We start from the raw sequence: 22,631 nt of genomic DNA on the forward strand, positions 1-22,631 counted from the left end.
AAATTTTGGTGTTTTTCGTGATATTTTTGAACAAGAAAGGAATAATCAGAAATTTTTTAAACTTAGAGGGTATTTTATTCATATTTTTAAGTACACTTTTAAATTTTTTTCAAGCCATTTTCGCCGGAAATAGTGGCGTTAGAGCGTGCTGTCCATGGACGATCGCCATTCGAGTAGGTTGCTGGTGGCCCTTTCTGAAGTTGCAATTTTTCTCTGCAATCAACAACATTTTTTTTTTTGTCGTTAACAACATGTTTCCTAGGAATATGAACCTAATTGTGATAAAATGATATTGAAAATTGCATATTTTTGAGGCGCTTGAACACTATGTCATTTTTTCATTTCATATTTTTTCATTTATTTTGCTTGAAAAAATATATTTTTAATGATAACATAATCCCAGAATTAGGTTCATATGAATTACAATTGAATAAAGAATACTCAGAAAAAATTTCAAAGCGATTGGTCCATAGCTTTTTGAGCTAAAGTGTCCACTAGTTGGATAAAAGTCGTTTCGAGAAAAACTACCGCGCGCTACGGTGCCGAACCGACGGGCGGTCACTTAAGTGCTCATAGAATTGGTAATAATGCGAATTTCGCTTTAAAATTTTTACCACATATTCCTGAGTAGTTATACTAACAATTTATGCAATAAAAAAAGTAGATTTTGTGATCAGTCTAAACTGGTTTCCTTAAAAAGGCGCAAAAGTAACCTTGCGATGTTTTTGGCTGTAATTAAAAAAAATGAAAAACTTTGATTCTTCTTGTGGATTATTTTTATTTGGTCTTTTAATTTTTTTTACATCAAGTCGAGAATATGATGTCATGTAAATGGCCGCCGCCACAGTTGATTGCCATTTGAGCCCTTTTTATGGCATTTTCCATCACTTTGGCCAAAACTTCCGGCGATAGGTCCTCACATTCTTGACGGATATTGTCTTTAAGAGCTGCAAGAGTCTGAGGCTTGTTGACATAAACCTGCAACTTCAAAAAGCCCTACAAAAAGAAGTCTGGAGCGGTCAAATCAGGCGATCTTGCTGGCCAGTGCAAATCGCCAAAACGGGAGATTAGGCGTCCGGGAAATGCATCCTTCAGCATATCGGTTGTGGCACGTGCAGTGTGTGCCGTTGCACCGTCCTGTTGGAACCACATGTTTTCCAATCCCTATTCATCAAGTTGCGGCGTTGATCATTGCTCTGTAGCGCTCACCATTCACAGTAACCGTTTGGCCCGCGACGTCTTCGATGAAAAAAGGTCCGATGACTCCTCCAGCGAAAACAGCACACCATACAGTGACTTTGAGCGGGTGTAATGGCTCTTCGTGGGTTACACGCGGATTTTCAGTGCCCCAGAAGCGTAAATTTTGCTTATTTACGTACCCGCTAAGATGAAAATGGGCCTCATCACTCATGATTATTTTTGATGAAAAATCATCTTCTTCTTGGTGGTGATTAAGGATGGCTTGAGTGTATGTTAGACGCGATTGGCGGTCAGCAGCTAACAGCTGATGCACCGTCTGGACTTTGTACGGAAACATCTTCAAATCTTGTACCAAAATTCGCTGTAAAGACCGTCGACTGATACCCATTTGCGTGGCACGTCGTCTGGTCGATGTCGACGGCGCTTCCATGACATCTTCGGCTACAGCAGCAATGTTCTCTGCAGAACGGCTACTCCGGGGTCTGCCACGCCTGGCAGCATCTCGTGTTGTGGCAGTCTCTTCGAGGCGAGCGGCTAAACGTCGCAGTGTTTCACCAGTAGGCGTTGGACGGCGAGGAAATCTGCGACGAAATTCACGTTGTGCCCAAGTCACCGACCGATTATTGGTCAAATAAATACTCAGCAATATTCCGCGTTCTGGAGCAGTGTAGCGTAACATTGTTTATTAACGTGTATTTCGCATGTGTTTACTACACAAATGTCAAAACAGAACTGACATTAGGGGCCAATCGCAAAATTTATAGCATTTTCTGATAGGAGGATTACTTTAGAGCCACCCGTTAGCATATATGTAGGTACAGAATCAAATCGCTGAGCGAATTTCGTCGATGTCGTCGGGTCATATTTCGCTCAGATAAAATTATTCATTTCCCTCAGTAAAAAAGAGCCATAACGACATTCGATGAATCAACAAATTTTTTGATTAATTCAAATTATCAAAGTTTTTTTTTCGACCCATGTTCCGACTAGGAGCGATATAATAAGAATTATGATGTTTTTGCAAAATAATTTTTTATTTTCAATTGAGAATGGCATCTGCTTATACAAGTATAATTTATCAAATAATAAAAAAATAAAAGTCTGAAATAGCATCTTTATAATATGCAAAATATTTCTGCCAGTGAGGTCAATTCTTACCGCAACTATATTAATTTTATTGACCAGTCTATTTTCAACAAATTTCATCATTAGGTTTTTGACAGTGAACTTTCCTTCGACGAAGATCGCTCAGCGATATGATTTTGCTTATACTTTGATAGAGGCTTCAGGTTGCTAGTTGATGATAATGCACGCGCCTCCAACGTCCAATACAGAAAAGCACTTATAATCAATTTCAAGAGTTTTCTTCTCGAGATCGTACTGCGTTAGCCCAAGCAAGTCTTCAATTCTTATCTCCAATTTACTTTCGCTAACTTGCAATGCGTGGCTTTTGATTATATTTTTCTTAACCACCAAGCCAATTATTTGTGTCGAATGACACTCTTCCGTCAACGTCTGGCGAATCATTCGCGAGAATGGCAGCAAAGACAATGACGGTGGAGATACATACCGACAAACAAGACGGTCTACTGTTCAAAGGGCAAAAAGACTATCTTGACAGCTTTCTTAGGAAAGCTATTGGTGAGTCGTAAGACGCGCCGACTTTCGAGGGTAAAAGCGTAATGGACGGCATCGTAAAGGTGCACTGTTCCAATGTTTTTTCCCGAGAATGGCTGGAAAAAGAGATAGCAAAAATTCCAGCCTGCGAAAAGAACAAGTTCATTCTTGTTGAGAGTAGCAAAAAAAAGGCTGGTACGAGCGAGTGTCTGGATTCCGGGTTCTTCCTGTAGTTCAACAGAACTCCTCACACGCATCCGTGTTCAGAACAAATACCCTTGACACGACTCTCTGGAAAGTATACTCGTGCACCAGGCAAAAATCCGCTACCACTTCGGAGGCGGGTTCCCACCTGGTACTGGGTATCAATCTTGGGCCGAAGTACGGGTGTCGTCCTCACCTAAATCTGGCGTGAATCCATTTCTGTGTCCAGTGCAAAACTGCAAAACAAACCCACACATAATACTAATACAAGAAACATGGGTATGTCAGAAGCATATCTGTGGTCTAGGTGCTATGTCGTGGGGACAAATACTTCATTGTGAAGGGAATGTGAGACCGCAAGCATGTACTATCATGCCGAGGCTGATCGAACACACGATGTTAAAAGAGCTATGCTCCGGAGATATCGTTGTTGCAAAAATAAAGTACTGGAAGAGTGGGAACAGTGTCGCAGCTATCATAGTTTCGGCCTACCTACCCTACGACTCTTTACAGCCACCACCTTCTTTGAGGGAGCTAAGAGAAGTGGTTAAGTATGCAGAGTCCAATAATCTGGGTCTAATAGTGGGCTGTGATGCAAATTCACAGAACATTGTATGGGGAAGCAGCAAATGCAACCCCAGAGGTCTCAAGTTACTGGATTTTATCCTGTCATCCGATTTGGTCATCCAAAACACTGGTAACAAACCAACTTTTATGACCAAAAGGAGACAAGAGCTTTAAATAGAGTATTTTAGGAGCCACTAAATCTCCTGGTGCTCCTTGGCTCGGTCTTTTCAAATTTCAATTTCAATTTTCAAGCCAATTATTTTAGTTACATTTATAGAAATTTACACATATATTTGTACTTACATAAAAACGAAAATTTCTTTTTCGCAATTTACTTAAAATCAGCCCTCAGTGGAGCATTCTTCCTATGCAACCACATAGACGACCAACTCTCTCGGACGCCTTGCTGTGGCATGGACATAAACTCACGCCTCGGACCTCTCACTCATCTTCTTGCAAGTTTAAAGTGAGCCACGAAATGGTAGTGATTAGCTTCATACTTTAGCTTTGTTTGCATTATTTATTCATTACGGTTCATTTTTAGGAGCAACATCAGCATAAGAGTAGCAGCAGCCGTAACGATTTTATGGCAATACTTACCTGCAATCCAGATAAATATAATTTGCTACTTCTTTGCATAGTTAGATCAGCATGGCCGAAGGAGGCTGAAGGACATGTTAAGTTAGCGATAAGCAGGTGCTGTATATTTACATATATACATCTATACACACATACGTACAACCATTCACGTATTTACGGTGGGATGAGCACTTCCACATTGCCTCTTCGAGGTGAGTGCAATGAAAATGAAAAAAGAACACACGTAATAAGTAAATTGGAAAAGAAACATTATAATCATGACAATCAAATAATTTGAAAAAATATCTGAGTATCTTTCTTTTAGTATCAATATTTTTATTAATTATTATTTATTTATTATAAGTAGGATTTATTTTTTTATTAAGTACATATGTATATATATACAGTTTGCCAAAAAAATCTGTGCATATAAAAATAAAAAATCAAAAGATGCATTGGATTTTAATTGAAATAAGAACTTTTAAATTTTTTTTTTAACAATGTTTTACAAAAACATGTTTTCTAATATATTAAATAAAAAAAATTCTAAGGCGATAATAATATGATAATTAAGGGTGATTTTTCAAGAGCTATGGGAAAGTTGTTCAAAAAAACACACGTAGAATTCAGAAAAATGCATGAAATTTTCCATATAATTTAATGTTTGAAGATTATTTCATGCAAATGTTGACCGCGACTGCGCTTCAAATGGTCCATCCGCTTAGTCCAATTTTGGCATACTCTTTCCAATGTTTCGGCCGGTATCTCACATATAAATGCTTTAATGTTGTCTTCCAATGCGTTAATTGAAGCAGGCTTATCTGAATAGAAATGAGCAATTGACAGGTGCCGAACGTGAAATAAAATGTTCACCGAACTCGCCTCTCAACAAGTCCATTGTTACGCGTGCTGTGCGGCATGTGGCACAGTCTTGCTGAAACCACATCTCATGCAAGTCAAGCTCATTCATTTTGGGTAAAAAAAAGTTGGATATCATTTCACGGTAACGCTCACCATTCACAGTTACGTTACGATTCGCAGTATCTTTGAAGAAGTACAGTCCAATGATACCTCCAGCCCATAAACCGCACCAAACTGTGACCTTTTCTGGATACATTGGTAGCTCTTGCAATTCTTCCAACTGATCTCACTCCAATCCAATCGACAATTCTGCTTATTTACGTATCCATAGTTCCAAAAATGAGCTTCGTCGCTGAACACAATTTTTCGATAAAAAAGTGGATCTTCGGCCAACTTTCCAAGACTGGTCATCATTAACACTGGCCGATACAGCTGCGATATTTTCTTCAATTCGCACTTTACGTAAGCGTGTTTGATGTCCAATAATGTAAATTTGGTTCTAAATTTAGTCACAACAGATCGAATAGCCGCTTCGGTGGGTCGATTAAACTGACCATAAAATGGAAGAAGCGCACGATAATAGCTAAAAAATAACCCGTTATATAATAAAACATAAAAATAGTTCAATTTCTCCGCCGTAAAAAAAGTGTTTGCACAGTTGGTTGAAAATCAAGTTTGGTGGAATTTTTGGTCTTTTGGGTTTAATATTTTGTCCTCCTCGGGCAATAATTACCGCTTAAAGACGACTTCGCATTGATTTAATTAGTTTCGGAATATCATATCCCAATGATATTTTTTCCCACTCTTCTCTGATGAATCTTATTAATTCAGTTTTATTAGTTGGCGATATTTTCCCTACTTTTCTTTATAAATGAACCCACAAATTTTCGATTGGGTTAATGTCGGGACTTTGGGCGGGGGTATTAATAACTTTGGTATAGTTGTAGAGTAACCAGGACCTGCATAAATAAGATTTATGTTTGGGCTCATTATCTTGATAGTATTTGTATTTAAATTTGTTCGAATTTTCCTTGTCAACAAAGCCGAGTTTTCTAATACTGGAAGTCAGTTCGTTTTTTAAAATATCACAATATACTTCCTTGGTCATTATTTCGTCCAAAATTTTGATTTCACCCATTCCCTTTCTTGATATGCAACCCCAAACCTTTGCGGTAGGGATAATATTTTTGTTTTGTAGTGCTGTGGCCTTGGCCAAATTTTATGGGGTCCATCATGGTGGTAGAACATCATTTTTGTGTCATCTGAGAAAATAACGTCATCCCAGTACTCTGTGGGAAGTGATATGTGCTCGGTGGCAAATCGCAATCTTTTATCAACGCCTTGTGCTGATAACAGGGGTTTTTTCCTAGCCACGCTTGAAGAACATTTGTGTTTTTGCAACACTTTTCGAACAGTTTCATGAGAAACTCTTAACCCGAAGTATTTTTCCACTTGAAGAGCTAATCCTCTTATACTGAGCTAATCTTCTTGTATAGCCCGCAATATTACAAATAGTTTCAATAATTTTACGTTCTATTCGCTGCGTCACTTTTTTTGGTCTGCCTGTAGATCCTTTCAACTCGAGTCTTCCTTCATTTTCAGCACGGTTTATGATATTATATACAGTTCTAATTTTGAGGGAGAACATATTGGCGATTTCTCTGGCTGATTTGCCTTTGTAGTGATTGAAATACACTAATTGAATAATATTTTTTGAAACTCGTTTTCCTGGCATTTTTTATTATTCAAATCTGAGATCACTTGTAGCACTGAAGGCAATCCCTTTACCTTACCTCTTTCACATTTCTTACCTCTTTCACATTCCATACCATTTTCAAAAAAATGCAAATGAATGAAATTCGCGTAAAATAACTGCATTTTTTGTTGTTTTCATCAGTTATGCAAAGATTTTTTTGACACTTTTTAAATAGAGTAAACATCTTTTTTTGTCGTTGTGTTTGTAATGTGTGTGTTTATTTAATAACTGCTAGCGCTGCGTTTGCTTAGTTTACTTTTAATTTTATTATCATGTAAGCTTTTAAAAGTAAAATAAATAATTAAATAATAACTGTTGGCGCCTAATAGTCGTAGACAAGTACAGTAATGGAATGTGTGTATACATTTTTTGTTTGCTTTTTTATTTGTTGTTGGAATTCTCGATCAAAGGTAAAATTTAGAATTTTTCTTCACTATGCAAAGATATTCTTGACAAACTGTATGTAAAGGGTGGTTAAGTTTCAAGGGCCGGTCTTGATTTTAAATAAAATACAATTTGTTTAGGAAATTATTGTCATTTCTCTTTATTATGATAGCCATACCAATGGCTCAATTACGTATGGTACAAAATATCGGCTGCGTCCTCCTTGAATTGTTGCTGGCTTATCGACGTATACCTTTTCTTTCATGTCTCAAATATAGGGAAATGATTTTAAACGAATTTTCATAAAAAAAACAATAATAATATTTTAGTCGCACTGAAGCTTTATTTATTTTTATACATATTTTATAATAAAACTCTTGAATCTGAGTCATTTGAATTTTCCAGAATTTTTTCTAAGAAAACTTTTAAATTTATTGATCTAAAAATGTGTACAAATATTATGCAATCTTTTAACTGTATTTAAGACTTCAGAAAAAATATTTATTTGGAAAGGAGTTACAGCTGATCTCCGGGAGCTCCTTTGAAAAAAGACGTTTTGCGGTGACCACTATATCTTTGAATTGGATCCTCTGAAATTAAAAAGCCAAACAGATTTCGTTAAAGTAATTTTAAATCTAGTAGTTAATCAAAGGAATAAGCAAAATAAATTTTTTTGTCAAAATGGCGCTTTCTCAAAAAAAAAAAAAAAAATCGATTTTTGACCAAAATTAAATTGTTTATACAAAACAAAAGAACAATATATGAATGATATAGTGGTACGTTCCACTAGTTATAAGGACCCATTCCATTATCATAATTACCTTTTTAAAATAAAGAACATAAGAACTACATAGGTTAGGTTAGGTTAGGTTGAAGCGGTTGTCCTGTGGGACACACTCCGGCTCATAGCCCATTGTAATGCCGCGTGGGGAGCTTGTCTCTGTCTCCCTAAAACTAGTGTAAGCTTTTCAAAAATTTTAAAATATGTATCTCTGATTTCCGTAAAACTGATATCTTTTAACTCATTAAATAATTGTCTGGATAGAGCAGGGCAGTGGCACAGTAGGTGCGAGATTGTCTTCTCCTCGTCTTCATCTAGATAACTTCTATAGAAGTCATGTGCTTGCACACCCATCCTTTGGGCGTGTCTTCCTATTAGGCAGCGCCCCGTTATGACTGAGGTCAATGTGCTAAGACTGTGTTTAGTTTGGCTTAGCAGAGATTCTGTGCGTTTAGCATTTAGAGTCGGCCACAGTTGACGGGCGATTTTGCAGGTGGCTTCATTACGCCATCTTTCGTTTGCTTTCTTTACAATTTCTTCAAGGATGAGTAGCTTACATGTTTGTAAGGGTATCCCTATGTCATTAGCTATGTACTCATCAGACAATTTAGTGCCGAGCCTCGCTATTTTATCGGCTCTGCAGTTACCCTTTATGTAGCGATGGCCAGGAACCCATGTTACCTTTAGGTGAAATGACTCAGCCATCTCGTTAAGAGATGTGCGGCATTTCATGGCTACCTTGGAGGTTGTCGACTGTTTTGTGAGGGATTTTATCACCGCTTGTCTATCAGTGAAAATGTAGATATTAGGCCGGGTCGATTTGTGGTTGTCGAACTTTTTAGTTTCTTTTCTCATGTAAAGGCCAAAAATGGTGATATTTTGAAATGATTGTATGGGGAACCCCCCAAGGGAGTTCCAGGGGGTGTGCCACTGGCATGGGTGGATCGGCCGTCCAAAGTTAGTGGTGGTCGGTCATACATTTGGACTCGATTGGAGCACTCTAAATGGGTCAAAGTGGGATTTTTCGTTCGACCCAAATTGGGGGACATCAGAATTCGTTTTAGAGGTATGGTTCCTTCGGCAAAGTTTCTTATTTTGATTCCTAGAATACGATTTTCACAGAGCAATGAGCGATTTTTAAATCGACCCGCCCTAGTAGATATAATTTCCGGATTATTGCCATCAGTTCAGCCTGAAAGACACTACAGTAGTCAGGGAGCCGAAAACTGAACGAGATCCCCAGATGTTCGGAATATACAGCTCCGCCCACCCTGCCCTCGAGCTTTGAGCCATCTGTGTATACATGGAAAAGAACTACATACTTTTATACCATATAAATGCTCAAATCGAGATAAATTTAATAACTTCCAGTCAGCTTTCGAATCCTTTACAAAGCTGTGCTTGATTACTTCAGCTACAGGTCATATTGCCTGAGTTCTATCGATCTTTCAAGAAAATAAGCTCTTAATGCAACCTCGTTTCATTGAAAATCGCTTAACAAGAGTTCATAGCAACTGTAATTTGCCTTGTTTTTGCGTGGAGAAGTTTGCTCTCAAAGAGAGTACTTTTAGTTGCTGAACGGTTTTTTAACACTGCGGATCGCATATGTATTTACCAAGCATCTCCTTTGTTCTATCTTCAACTAAGTTATTAAGTTACTTCTCATTTTCTTCTTTAAATAACACCAACAGACATTTTTTTAACACTCGCACCTGCTCTTACTCTCTCTCTCTCTCTCTCTGTCGCTGCTGCTGTTGCTGCGTTTACCTGATGAAACGTAGACTTGCTCATTTTTACGTTTTTTTAGCTGTTAATATTTCATTAATTTTTTTATATACTCTTTTTTTATTTCTTTTTTCCTTTTTTTGTTGTATTGTAGAATTTTCTACCACTTGCCGCCTTTACTTTTGTTGTTATAGTTTAAATTTTTGTTGTTAATGTAACACAACTCCAACCAGTTTTGTTGGCCTTTTTGCGTGAAATAAAGCCAAGTGGGTGCTGCTATTTATTTTTCGTTGCTTCCGCTCTCCCAACCAATGCATTAACTCAACTCTATACCCTCTCACCATTGTGCCGACACAGTTGTGGCGCTAGTGGCCACCCACAACAATATAAACACACGGCACCAATACATCCGCAAACGCGCTGGTTCACTCACTCACAGTCTTTCAAGGCGGTTTGCTTCACTCGCTCATACTGCAGCAGCACCTTTTTATAGCAGTGTTTTTTTTTGTTTGCTTGCTTTTTTGCAGAAGGTGGTATGAAATTGATGTAATTTATATGGGCACTTGACTGGCTAAATTGCCTTTCGAGGAAATTTTATATTCTACTTAAGTTTAATGGAAAATAATTAATTTCATTCCAACTGAGTTGTGTGCACGCGAGTTTACCCATTTACCATTTACGTATGGATGTATGTATATATATATGTGTGTGTGTGTATGTGAAAGCGCTTATTTGTAGTAGCGCAATGCATATAACTCTAATAATGTTGGCGATGGCCCACTGCATGGCAACACAGGCTGAAGAAGCGTAGATGAGGCCAATGAATTATTGCAAGCGAAATTGCGTTGCTCCATTACTCTCCACCGTTAGCCGCTTCATCATTTGCAAGTTGCAAACTTATAAAGCGTAAAACAGTTGACAGCAGCGCTAAGGTTCGAGATTAGAGAGACAGCAGAGGGGACGAAGAGCGTGGTGGTAGGTGGGGCGGACGTACGTTGTTTAAATGGTCGTCGCGCTTTCAATTCCACTTTCAATTTAGTAAATTGCTTACTTTGGTGCACAGCTAAAACGGGCAAGAATGTATGCGACTGGGCCCAGTTAATGCGTTTTACGATGCTCATGGCCGCAACATTGGCCGCGCTGTAAATTTTCGCCACTGACGTAATGGCCCACCAATTGCCGCCCAGCCATTTAGTCTGGATGGAACCTCATCAACTCTTGAGCTACCTAAATGAGTCTGAAAAGACCGTAACGCACAAATTTATTGGTTTCTCAAGTCTTCCGCAGTGGCGCTTCCTGCCGCCACAACTCACCAATACTAGCGCACTCGAAAGCAGTCAGCAGTGAGCAGTGAGCAATTCGCCATTTTGCCGCATTTACAATATTTATGGCCACTCATGCCCCAAATGTGCGCACACATACATACACATACACAATTTATATACATATACACGTGTGCCCATACAAAAGCATCACACACATACATATGTATATATAAGTAACCTCCGTATGCGCGCGTGTGTGTTTGAGTTGGTGGCTCGATAATGCGTTCGCTTTAAATTACATTGCGGTTTTATTGATGCGGCAAATGCAATAAAAAATGCCAAATTGCCAGCAAACATTTATTCACTTTACTCATGTCTTTATTTATTTATATTTATTTTCACACACACACACACACACAGATGCAAGCACTTGCTCACCTACGTTACTCTCTATGTGTGTACTATGTAGGTGCGTATGTGTGTGCATTTGGTCCACTCAGCAAAGCTGTTATTTTTATTATATTTCTGTTTATCTGCCTCAGTTATGTGCCCCGCCATCGATTGAACATTTGGTGAATTTATGAGTGCGCCGGTCGTCCAATCGCTAGCCATAAATTCAATGTGGTACTTACATTTCTGCGCGGTAGCGGAGTGGATATCCCTCCAATGCGAAGTTATTTAGTTAAATGTGCCACAGATCAGTAGGAGTATAAATTACACGCTCCTTTTTATTGGCTTAAAAAGTGGTTATAAAATTCTTTGTGACCCCTTAAACCAATCGGCGACTTGCTTTTGGAACACTTTCGTGTTTCCGTGGCGGTTACGGTACCAAAACTTATATTTTATACATCAGAGGATCATCATCGCGTTTAAATCTTTTGAGAACAACTGCAAGCTTTCACTGGAATAAACGATCTGTATATAAAGGGTGCTTCATAGGCTGGTTTATTTTTCAAAATCTTGTTAAATAAATATTTTTCATAGGTTTTTCGGAGAAGTAGAGCTTCCAATTAATTGAAGAATTTATTATTGGGTTGGGGCATATGCTCATAGCGTTTTTATTTTATTTTTCTCTTATTTTATAACAATTTGTTTGCTGTTTGACAAAGGGTAAGTATTCATTCGATAGGACTCTTTCTGCTCTATAAAACTATGTGAATTGTATTTTCGAGTTATTTAATTCTTTATTAGTTTTGAGGCTTAGAAATGGAATACTCAGGGGGAAAAAATCAACATTTTCGATACCTGTTCTTCTTTGGTCGACACCTTTTCATCGAGTTTAACAAGCTGTCGCAGCAGCCCGGGACATTTGCGACGTGCATGGAGAAGAGGTCATAGGCGAGCTTACAGCACGGAAATGGTTTGTAAAGTTCAAAAATGGCGACTTTGACGTCGATGACACACACGTCCCGCAGCGGTGGACCTTCTGAATTCGATGAACAACGTCTCAAATCACTTTTGAAGGAGAAGGGTCGCCAAACGAGTCACTGATACGTTATACCCAACGTATACGTAACTGAAACTGTTAATTTCAAAATGTCATAACTTTTTTTAAAAAAATCGTACAATAATTTTAAAAAATGGGTTTTAAAGCTAAAGAGTTGTACTATGCAACCTTTTCGTCGAAAATTGAAAAAAAAAAATTTCTATCCCAAAAAAAATTATCAAAAATGGCTAAAATTGCCATTTTTTGACCTTTTAGGCTTCATTTACCAAAAATCCTGACGTGATGGAGCATTTTGAAGGTCAGATTCGTTTTCAGCGCATAAAAAACTACAAGAAACAAGTACAGCCATTCTAGAAACTCACCCTCGCAGGACTGTGTAATTAGGCATTCATGAATCGACTGTTTGGCGAATTTTACCTGTAGACGTGCTCATCTCTTCTCATTCCTGTCGTCCCTAGTGGGGCATAGGGCTTCTAGAAAACACTTCCTTCGCGATGACATAGACTTCTTTGAAAAATTTCCCTGCAACCTTAAGTTCTTTTTCGAGAGTTCTCTTTGAAGTGCCCCTAGGACGTCCTTTTTTCTACTGCCTTGCGGGTGTCCATCGAGTGCTTGCCTACATAATTCTGTGGGATCCTTTCGAAGATATGGCCAATTCATCTCCACTTCCTCTGTTTTATTTCAGTCTGCATGGATAACTGCTTACAAATCGCTCAAAGCTCACTGTTGTTGATTGTTCTGGGCCACCAAATCCGACGTCTTAAACATTTGTCGACAAAAACTTGCTGCTTATTTGTGAGCAAGGCTTGCATGAGCCAAGTCTCACTGCCATACAAAAGGATCGATTTTACATTTGAGTTGAAAATACGCAGCTTTGTATGTGTGTACATCGTTGTAGAATTCCAAATCTTGTTCAGCTGAGCAAAGGCGCTACGACCTCTGCGATTCTGCTATGTATGTCGTCTGCTGCCCCTCCTTTCGTAAAAATTACACTTCTCAGGTAGGTCAAGTTTTTGATGCTTTGAATGCTGGAATTCATAACGCTAAAGCTACTGCTGGCATTTACTTTAAACGATTTAGCTTTTTGCCAGTTAATATTTAACCCGACTTTCTTTGATTCTTCCAAGAAAACGCTTTGTTGACAGTAGGTCTTCGAGGTGTTCATTGAAGCTCCATTGTATGCCTCTGCGGCATCCGTCTACAGATCTTGAAAGCACGTCATCGAGCACGATTAGAAACAGCATAGGAAAAATCAGGTACCCTTGCCGATCACCAGATAGAGAGTCAAAGGTTGACGATAGACTTCCATTATGTTGAACCCTGCATTTGAAGCTCATGGTGGACATTTTAATGATCTATTTTCTCACATATAATTTTTAAGAGCCGCAGTTTGAATAATAATAGGAATAATCTAAATTTTTACACATTTAATTAAAAAAAAAACAGCGTCTTTTGAAAGACCTTTTATTTTCCATGCAGATCAATAAATTTTTTCATTTGATTGAATAAATTTTCGAAGCTCTTTGTCCACGCGCGATTCCGGGACGTTTCTTAAAGTTTGTGGGCTCCAACGTGAACACGACTTTTTTACTATTTTCGTACCTCAATCTCAAGGTATGTGACAAGACGATCTTCTTCAGTCATTTCACACATAGCATCAATATTTACTGGCACAACAACTGATTTTGGATGATCTTCCGGAATTTGGCGGTAAGTGAATAGCGACCACGAACTGACCAGTGAGCCCGAGCGACTTGCGAACATTCTTTGTGCCAGTTTTTTACGGTACGCTTGATCGCCGTACGCTTGATTCACCGACACATTTTAATCTCCGTCTCGTTAACCCTTGTTCTGCGAGGAGCTCTCCATCAAGCTCAAATTTAGGCTTCCGGACCACTGTAGTGTTTTCTAAGCGGAGGTGGCCGCACTTAAAGAAGCAGTAGATTGGTTACTTACTTCTGTAGTTATTGTAAGTGAGGTAAATATCTACCCCGACAGCCAGATGGCAATTAGGGCCTTAGACTCGTTGTTTGTGCGTTCGATATTAGTCGGCGAATGCCCGATCTCTCTCTCGACTGTACCCGAATACTTCGATATTAGGCACATTTGGGTTCCCGGTCACAATGGCAAAGAGGCCAACTACTGGGTTGATGAGTTGGCTAGATATAAGACTCTCGATAAAACCTTCTGGCATTTCGCGCAGGATACTGGCTAACCTGATGTGTGACTTCTTCTCTCTTCCTTCTCCTTATTATTGGAACTCCTGCGAAATGAGGCACGATCAATCTTTGAGTATGGCGACCTAGTAGGCTGTGTCCTGCGATTAAAGCTAAGGTAGGGACGTTTTTCCTTGACCATTCCAGTAGCGTCTTTGAGCGCCTAACGTCCCATTCTGGCCAAATTCGTTTTGTAGCGGTACATGTCAGACTATCAACCGATCTTGGCTGAAGTGACAATGTTACTTGTAGCCCGCAGTTTGTGGGCTGAGAGGGCTATACCTACAGTTTCTGGCACTCGAACTGTAACCAATTTCAGATCGCTCGCGCAGCTGAAGCAACGTTACGTGAAATGGTTCAAAAAGTGAAGAAGCGACTTGAGCAAAATCCCCGACGAAGTGCCAGTCAAATGGCGAAAGAACTGTAAATATCTGACTTTAGCATCCGCCGCATACTGAAAAATGATCTCAAAGCCAAGCCTTACAAGATCCGAAAGGTGCATAATCTCACACCAAAGCCGTAACAAGTCAGACTTGAGAGAGCGAAGGAGTTGCTTCGCTTGGCCAAAAGCGGTCAATTTCCGAACACATTTCAAATTGGGCAATTCGTAAACTCCCAAACCGATAGGGTTTATTTGACCGACCGTTCATACGAGAATTCGAGTTATCGATTGGCCACCAAGAGGCAGCACACGCCACAGGCGTCAAGGTAAATGCGAAATATTATCCGGAAAGTATTCTGGAGGTTGCTTTGAAGCCGTGGGCAGATAAACATTTCGGTAGGAGACCTTGAACGTTTCAACAGAACTCGGCATCGTCTCACAAAACTCGCGTGAACCAAGAATGGCTAAAAAACCACGTTCCGAACTTTTTAACGTCCACACAATGGCTCTCAAATTCACCAGACGCGAATCCGATGGATTATTCGCTTTGGGCCACTTTAGAGAGCAAAGTCTGAACTAAAAGATTCACCAGTCTCGAGGCGCTGAAAAAAGCCATTGTGCGCGAGTGAGCCAAAATACCTGCAAGTTATATTCGGGCAGATTGCGATTCGTTTCTGGAGGTTAAAGGCTATAGTCAAGGCAAAAGGTGGTCATATCGAGCAAAAGTAAATAGCTTCATAATTTTGAATTATTTTCACACATTTTTTACTTTGAATTTAATAAAATGTATTCTCCAAACTAAATTTGTGGCCTTTTTAATTGGTTACACTTTGAAAGCTGGACCTTGTACAACCTCCATAGGCGAGCGGTAGTGCCCTCTCTCGCTAGTTTATCTGCTTACATTTTCCTGGTATGTCACAGTGCCCTGGCACCCATATGAAATGGATGCGAAAATATTCCGCTCCCTCGTTAGGAGTAGACGCCACAGGCAACTTCATTGTCAAGGTTTGCGCCATCAGTAAAGAACCGTAAGCAGTTTTTCCGACCAGGTATCAAACCTATTAAAATGTGGTTTACTCAAACAATAATCAACATGATTAGTTATACCCAGATCGAATGTTATGGCCGAGTGCCCAACACCTAAATCACCCTACGAATTAGTTGCGGCGAGCCGAGCAGCAGTGCTACTTGCATTCTGTGTAACAACCAGGACTAGGGCAGGTACGAAGAAAAGAGTATTCAGAGCATCAAAGGGCGTGGTTCTAAGAGCGCCGGGGATACTTATAAGCGCCAGACTATAATCCCGTAAAGGAGGATAGCTATGATAGCGGTCCTATACAGCCAGTGAGTGTTCTTCGGAGAAAGGCCCCATCTGCATTCCATAGCCTTTTTGTATGAAAATAGAGCACAAGTAACTTTCCCTACTTTGTCATCGACATTCATATTCCAATTAGTTTCTTGTCGAAAATTACTCCTAAATATTTGGCGCTATATCCTACTTCTAGACTTACACCATTTAATGATGGCTTCACACATGTGGAATTTTATATTTTCTCCAGAACAACACTAATTCTGTTTTCTGAGGGTTCCACTAATTACGAGTATAATAATTTCTACGACTGAGCATAAAATTCATTATTTCCATGAATGTCCACCCATTTGACAAAACGCCTTCCAAACCAATTTCGATAACTGCATACAACCTCGAAAGCATCACAACACCCGAAACCTTTGAAAAGAAAAAGAACAAAAACCTGTGTAATTCTCAACAAATTCATTTCCTAATTGCAGCTCAGTGATGACACCAGGCAGCCGCCACAGTTCAGCAGTCAGTTTAAGTGACACCACAAACAAGCGTACAGCTGCCAACCATGGCCCATTCTAAGCCAAGCAACCGACTGTGATGGAAGGCTGGAATGAAGTGTACATAATGACCAACTGCACAAACAACAATCCAAAGTGAGCGGCAACCATCGCACGGCAAGTGGATTTGAATGCAACGTTTATCCCGTTAGGTGGGACGAGATGGAACTGAATGGAGTGGAATAACCATAACAATAAAGGCAATAATTCCCGATAATAAATTAACTGAAATTCACTTATACGTATTGCGAGGAGCGAGAGTTAACGAGCGCTCAGCGACAGTGACAGCTTTGGCAGTAGCAGTGGCGTTGGAGACGGAGGGAGGGAGAACAGAAAATTAATAAAAATAAATTGAGTTGTCAAAAATGATATCCCAAATAAATTCCACAGTGAGTAATCGTTTGGAGCAGCAAATGATGCTGCAGCGGTGGAGAGGGGCGAAGGCCGATAGCTGCCACCACCCACTTAACAGAATAGATGCGGAAGCGGAGGAGAAGCGCCTCTGACATGAAATTAAATTTTTTGCGATGTTTCTCTCTTTTGCTTACGCGCATGCAACAACAGCAGCTGGCAGGGTGTGTGAAAGGGAAAGGGAGAGCAAGAGCGAGAGCGATAGAGAGCATGTTGGGCTGCTGAAACCAAAGTGAAGGCAGGAATAGTAAATAAAAATGTAGGCAAAAACAAAGAAAACAAAAAACACCACAACAACAAGAACTACAATGCCCTCAGCGGAAAATGAAAACATTGCGAGCGAAAAAAATCAACCTCAAATGGTTGTAATAAAATAAAGTAGACAGTGGATACCAGATAAAATGCGAGCATTGAAAAAGTTGAAACAAAAGACGGACGGCAAGAAACAACAAAAGCGATTGCTACAGCAACATTAATAATGATACGAATTTACTTCAGTGGCACGTGAATTCGAGGGAACTCTAAGTAGGGGAGGCGGGAGAGTGAGGAGTGTAAGAAAATCGAGGAAAGCGCGGCAAGGGCAGTCAATGAAAATTTGATTTCTGCAGTGGTAGCATTCGTGAGCGGAAAGAAGCATTAAAAAAAACAACACAAAGAAACATTAAAAAAGATGTGGAAAGACTAGGAAGAGCCAGAGGCCCGATAAAGAAAACTCTGAGATGGTGAGAGCGCAAGGCTTTCGTAGTCTTTGCAAGCGTATTGTAGATGTGTGCGTATTATTGTCGTGTAATGCACCACCTACATGAACAGCAGCGCCAAAACCAACAATAAACAGCAGAAGAGAGTACGCGCAAACGCATTGGTGAGCTCGCGCTGTAAATAGCGGGAAATTTCCATTGGTGCAGGGGAAATGCGAGCAAGGACAGCCCCGTGAGCGCACACAACGGGACACACAAACGCGCAAAGCACGTTTGATAAACATACACACACACACATAGTAGTGAGCTCACCCCACGAGCAACAGCAGTAGCAGCACCAATACCACCACCAACACCAGCACAATCGCCATCAACGTCTGTAGTGGCACAGCAGCAGTAGCAGCATACATTAGGGTGCCGTGTCCAACCCTCTTGCCTCATTTAACCGCATTAATGTTGTTGTTGTAGCTGTGGTTTGCAATGCTTTCGATCGTAAGTCGCATGCCAGTTACAATTGCCGCACCGCCAGCAGCCAGCAGCCAGCAAGAGCAGCAGCAGCAGAATTCAGCAGCAATATCAGCAGCAGTTGTCAGTGGCGTTGTCACAGTGCCTGTGTCGCCGCGCGTCCTCAGCAGCAGCCGTCAGCCGTCATAGCCACCAGTCGCACAACATAATCAATTCAAATTAGAGCAACGGCAACGAATCGCATTAGATCATTCGCTAGCGAGCAGTGTACGTGTGAGCACGCATAACGGTATTATCCGGTTAATATTTTTCCCCATCAAAAATCTTATGTGTGGATGTGTGTTTGTGTGTATGGCAAGTTTCGCAATAAAACGGCAAAGCAATACGTTTTAAGACTGCGCTCCCGGTTGCATGAAATGCAGGACAAAAATTCGGATGCAATAAAAAAACATTGCTGAAAATTAGAGGAAAATCATGAATTAATAAATTTTATGGGAAAACTAATTTTTTTAACATCGAAGGTGTGTGTGTGCGATAATCGCTCAGACTGAAAGTAAGCAAAAAAGTTAGAACAAAAAAATAGTTTGCGAGTTTTTTAGGTTAAAATAATAAAAGCCTACTTTTAAAACTGAATAAAAGTACCAAATTATATTTTAAATACTAAAAAAGTGCATTAAAGGAAAAGCTGAAATTCATTAAGCATAGAGAACCTTAGAAAAGCGTAAAAGAAGCCCAAAAAGCGAAAAGAAAAAAATTAAAAAAAACGAAAAATAATTTAAAAAAATACGCCAAATTGATCGCTTTTGCTCATAAACAAACTGCTTCTGAACTGAAGTAAAATTTTCAATCCATAAGGCACACAAAAAAAAAAAACAAAAGGAAAACTACTAACAAACAATGACGTCAAATTGCTTGCCTTTGCCAAAAATTCAGATGCTAATTTTCCTAATACAGAATTAATAAAAAACTGAGCCTAAATTGAAATAAAATTATTAATCTAAACGCCAGACTAAAATACTTCAAGAATCACGCGTGAAATCGAAAACAAATGAGAAAAACCTAACAAAAAATGGCGTCAAATTGTTAACCTTTGCCAAAAAACACATTCCAATTTTCATACTAGAAGATTAAAAAACCTGCACTTAAACTGAAATAAAAAATTTTCAAATTATATTCCAAATATATATCAGAAAAAATTTTTCCGAACGCGCGTGAAATCAAAAACAAAACAAAAGGAAAATCTAACGAAAAATGGCCCAAACCTTTGCCTAAAATATATCTCCAATTTTCTTAATAGAAAATTAATAAAAAAACGGCACCTAAAATGAAATAAATTTATTAATCAATCCCCAATCTTCACCGATCGCACGTGAAATTGCAAAAAAAAAACACAAAAAAAAGTCTAACAAAAAATGGCGTCAAATTGTTAACCTTTGTCAAAAAACATTTCCAATTTTCATAATACAAAAGTGGCAAAAAACTGCACCTCAACTGAAATAAAATTTTCGATCCACAAGCCACACAAAAATACTTCACCGATCGCGCGTGAAATCGACGCAACTCTCGTGAAAATTATCGACTTTGCAAATTGAAAATTTCCTTGAACAAAAAAGCCATTTCCATGCGCTTTTTCGACGCAGATCCCTTGAAAAATCATTTCCACTCATCTTAAACAATCAACAGCTTCAAAATCTCATTTACCGTTGGAAGTATTTCATGCATGTCCCAGCTTACCTGCCCGCTCTCAGCAAAAGTTTACCTTGACTACTGAGGTGCATATGTGTGTGTGTGTGCATGAATTTAGCGCTACTTTGAAAAAGAAAGAAACAAAAAAAACTTTGAAACTGCCACGCTGCATTGTTGTTGTTCTTATTATATGCCAAACACGCGCGCATCAAAGTTGAAAAGTGCAATTTAAGTGAGCTCAGAAACTTTTCCGCCCATCCACAACTTGATTGGGCATCTTTTTTCTATTTAAACTGAAACTAAAACTAAAACTAAATTACGCGTGTGTGCGTATGTGTGTTTCTTGCTTTAGTATTTGCAGTTGACTTGAGCTGCACTCACCTGGCGCGGCCTCCTCTTTGACTGACTGCGTTCAGTTCGCCTATTTTATGGATAATTAAACGCGTAATTGTGCGGGAGGAAAACTTTTTTTTCGTTTGAAAAGGACGTGATTTTCCCTGATGCTAAAAGAGTTGAAGAGTTGGCAAATAAAAAATAGTAAAAATAAATAAAATCATTGTTTGCAACGCCATTTAATTTCACGTGCGTGTGCGCGTTTAAAAAGTTTGGCGCAGGATAATAAAAAATCAAAATATCAGCGAGTATTTGAAAAAGACACAGCAAAGAAATTTCACTATTCGAAACTGTTGAAAAACTCAGAAGGAAAGTTGAAGTGCATTTAAAGTAACTGGAGATCGAGAAAGAAGAAAATAAATCAAACGAAAATAAATTCTAAACTAACGCAGCACCATTTTTTGTGTTACCTTCAGCTTTTATTTTAAAAAAGCGCGTGTGGCCGGGTTTCCAAGGAGGAAACCCGCCAAGTAATTATCGTCAAAATTTTCACAGACGGAAATAAGGTAAATGAAATAGAGAAATGCACACATTTACAGATGCGCCATCTCGCAAAATTAATCAATTCATTAATTGTTTTCAAATTTTTACTAAATAAAAAAAAAAGAAATATATAAAAAAATATAAATAAATTAATATATATAAAATTGTAAAAAAAATTTGAAAATTTTCTAGAAACTTTCAACTTCTTAACCAAACGTTTTCTGGTTATGCAATTTTATAGCCCATTGAATTTTAAGCGTAAAAAATCTTTTTATTTTGCTTCTTTTTTTTTTGAGTGATGTAAATCTTTACTTTTACCTTTAAAACGCTCTATTGCTCGTTTGTTTGTCTACTGCAGCTCTCCAGTTCCCAAGTGTCAAATATGACTGACGCACGACGCCAGTTGCAAAATTTATAAAACTTCCGATAGGTGATTAATTTTGCGCCATCTTGTAATTCTACAACTATAACCATATTCGAATCTAGGTTAGGTTAGTATAAATGGCTGCCCATGCGAGGGGGCCCACTTGGACAAATAATCAAAATTCGTCCCTTAGGATAGCATAGAGGGGAAGGGGAGGGGATTGAAATAGAAGGAAAATAAACAAACAGGTGGAGAAAGGAAGAAGAGGTATATTTGGATTAGAGGATAACGACCAACAGTGGCTAATTACGTTCGTATTAACCACGTCAAGCTACTGATGAATTTCACCAGGTCTGTGTTAAACCCGCAATAATCTCAGATGTAGCGAAAAAGTGTAAGCCCAGATATCTAAATCTTTGCGCGAGAGAGCAGAGTAGCTGAGAATGAGGTGCTGAGATGATTCCACCTCATTCCCCAGACAGCTTCTGCCGGAAGAACTTGAAGGAATCCTAAGTCTCACCGTATGGACACCTTATGGATAATGTCCGGTAAGGATACCACCTACCAAATGCTAGAGCTGCGGCTTTGTTAGCCTTAGAAGCTCTCTCGAGCGCCCCTGATCTAAATTTAAACCCATGATGTATTTGAAAAAATGCCTTAGCCGATTTAAGCAAAAGTTGCAATAGAACGCCACGACGATCTTGATATTAAAGGTGATTACTTTGATTTGTTTTGTACTGATTTTTTTTTTTTTGCATTTTTCCTGAAGTTAAGGGAGTTGGTAATTTCGGCTTACCTCATTTAAGCGCTTGAGTGGGTTTGAGTAGGCCGAGCTATCAGTAAGATCTCTCAGACATTCTATTGCGCGTAAAATCTAAAAGGTGTTAATCCATCTGAATCCTCTATTCGATTTTCGTCACTGAATACTTGATACTTTGCATACTTATAATATAATGCCTTGCAATCATTTTCATCTTTTGGTTCTACAACTCTTTGTGAGCTTTGGCCTGCTGCACGTGGGATCTCCATACGTCTCGAACGCTTGCGACTTTTTTCCAGTTCGTTATCCTAAGTTTCTTGATGTCGTCCTCTAGTTCGTCGGTCCATCTTGTTCTCGGTCTTCCTCTTGGTCTAGTGTTGAACGCTCTGGCTTCTACGATTTTCTTCTGCGCCCTCGTACCGTCCATTCTTGTAATGTGACCCAGCCATCTTAACTGCTGCGTTTTGATGAAACGTCTATAACATTTTCGCCCTTTATCAGTTGATCTAGCTCGTCGTTCCATC

The 22,631-nt window shown here is 39.1% G+C and overlaps 1 protein-coding gene across 1 annotated transcript in view; it reads left to right on the forward strand.

The window, feature by feature from the left end:
- Positions 1-18,550: 18,550 nt before the first annotated feature.
- The window catches only part of LOC128864020 (homeobox protein aristaless), a 173,279-nt gene continuing 169,198 nt past the window's right edge, over positions 18,551-22,631 (forward strand). Inside the window, exon 1 of the mRNA XM_054103487.1 lies at positions 18,551-21,006. The gene's annotated coding sequence lies outside the window, so the exon portion shown is untranslated. The remainder of the gene's footprint in view (positions 21,007-22,631) is intronic.

The sequence above is a fragment of the Anastrepha ludens genome, chromosome 5 (genome assembly GCF_028408465.1).
Source record: "Anastrepha ludens isolate Willacy chromosome 5, idAnaLude1.1, whole genome shotgun sequence".
Taxonomy (NCBI): Eukaryota; Metazoa; Arthropoda; class Insecta; order Diptera; family Tephritidae; genus Anastrepha; species Anastrepha ludens.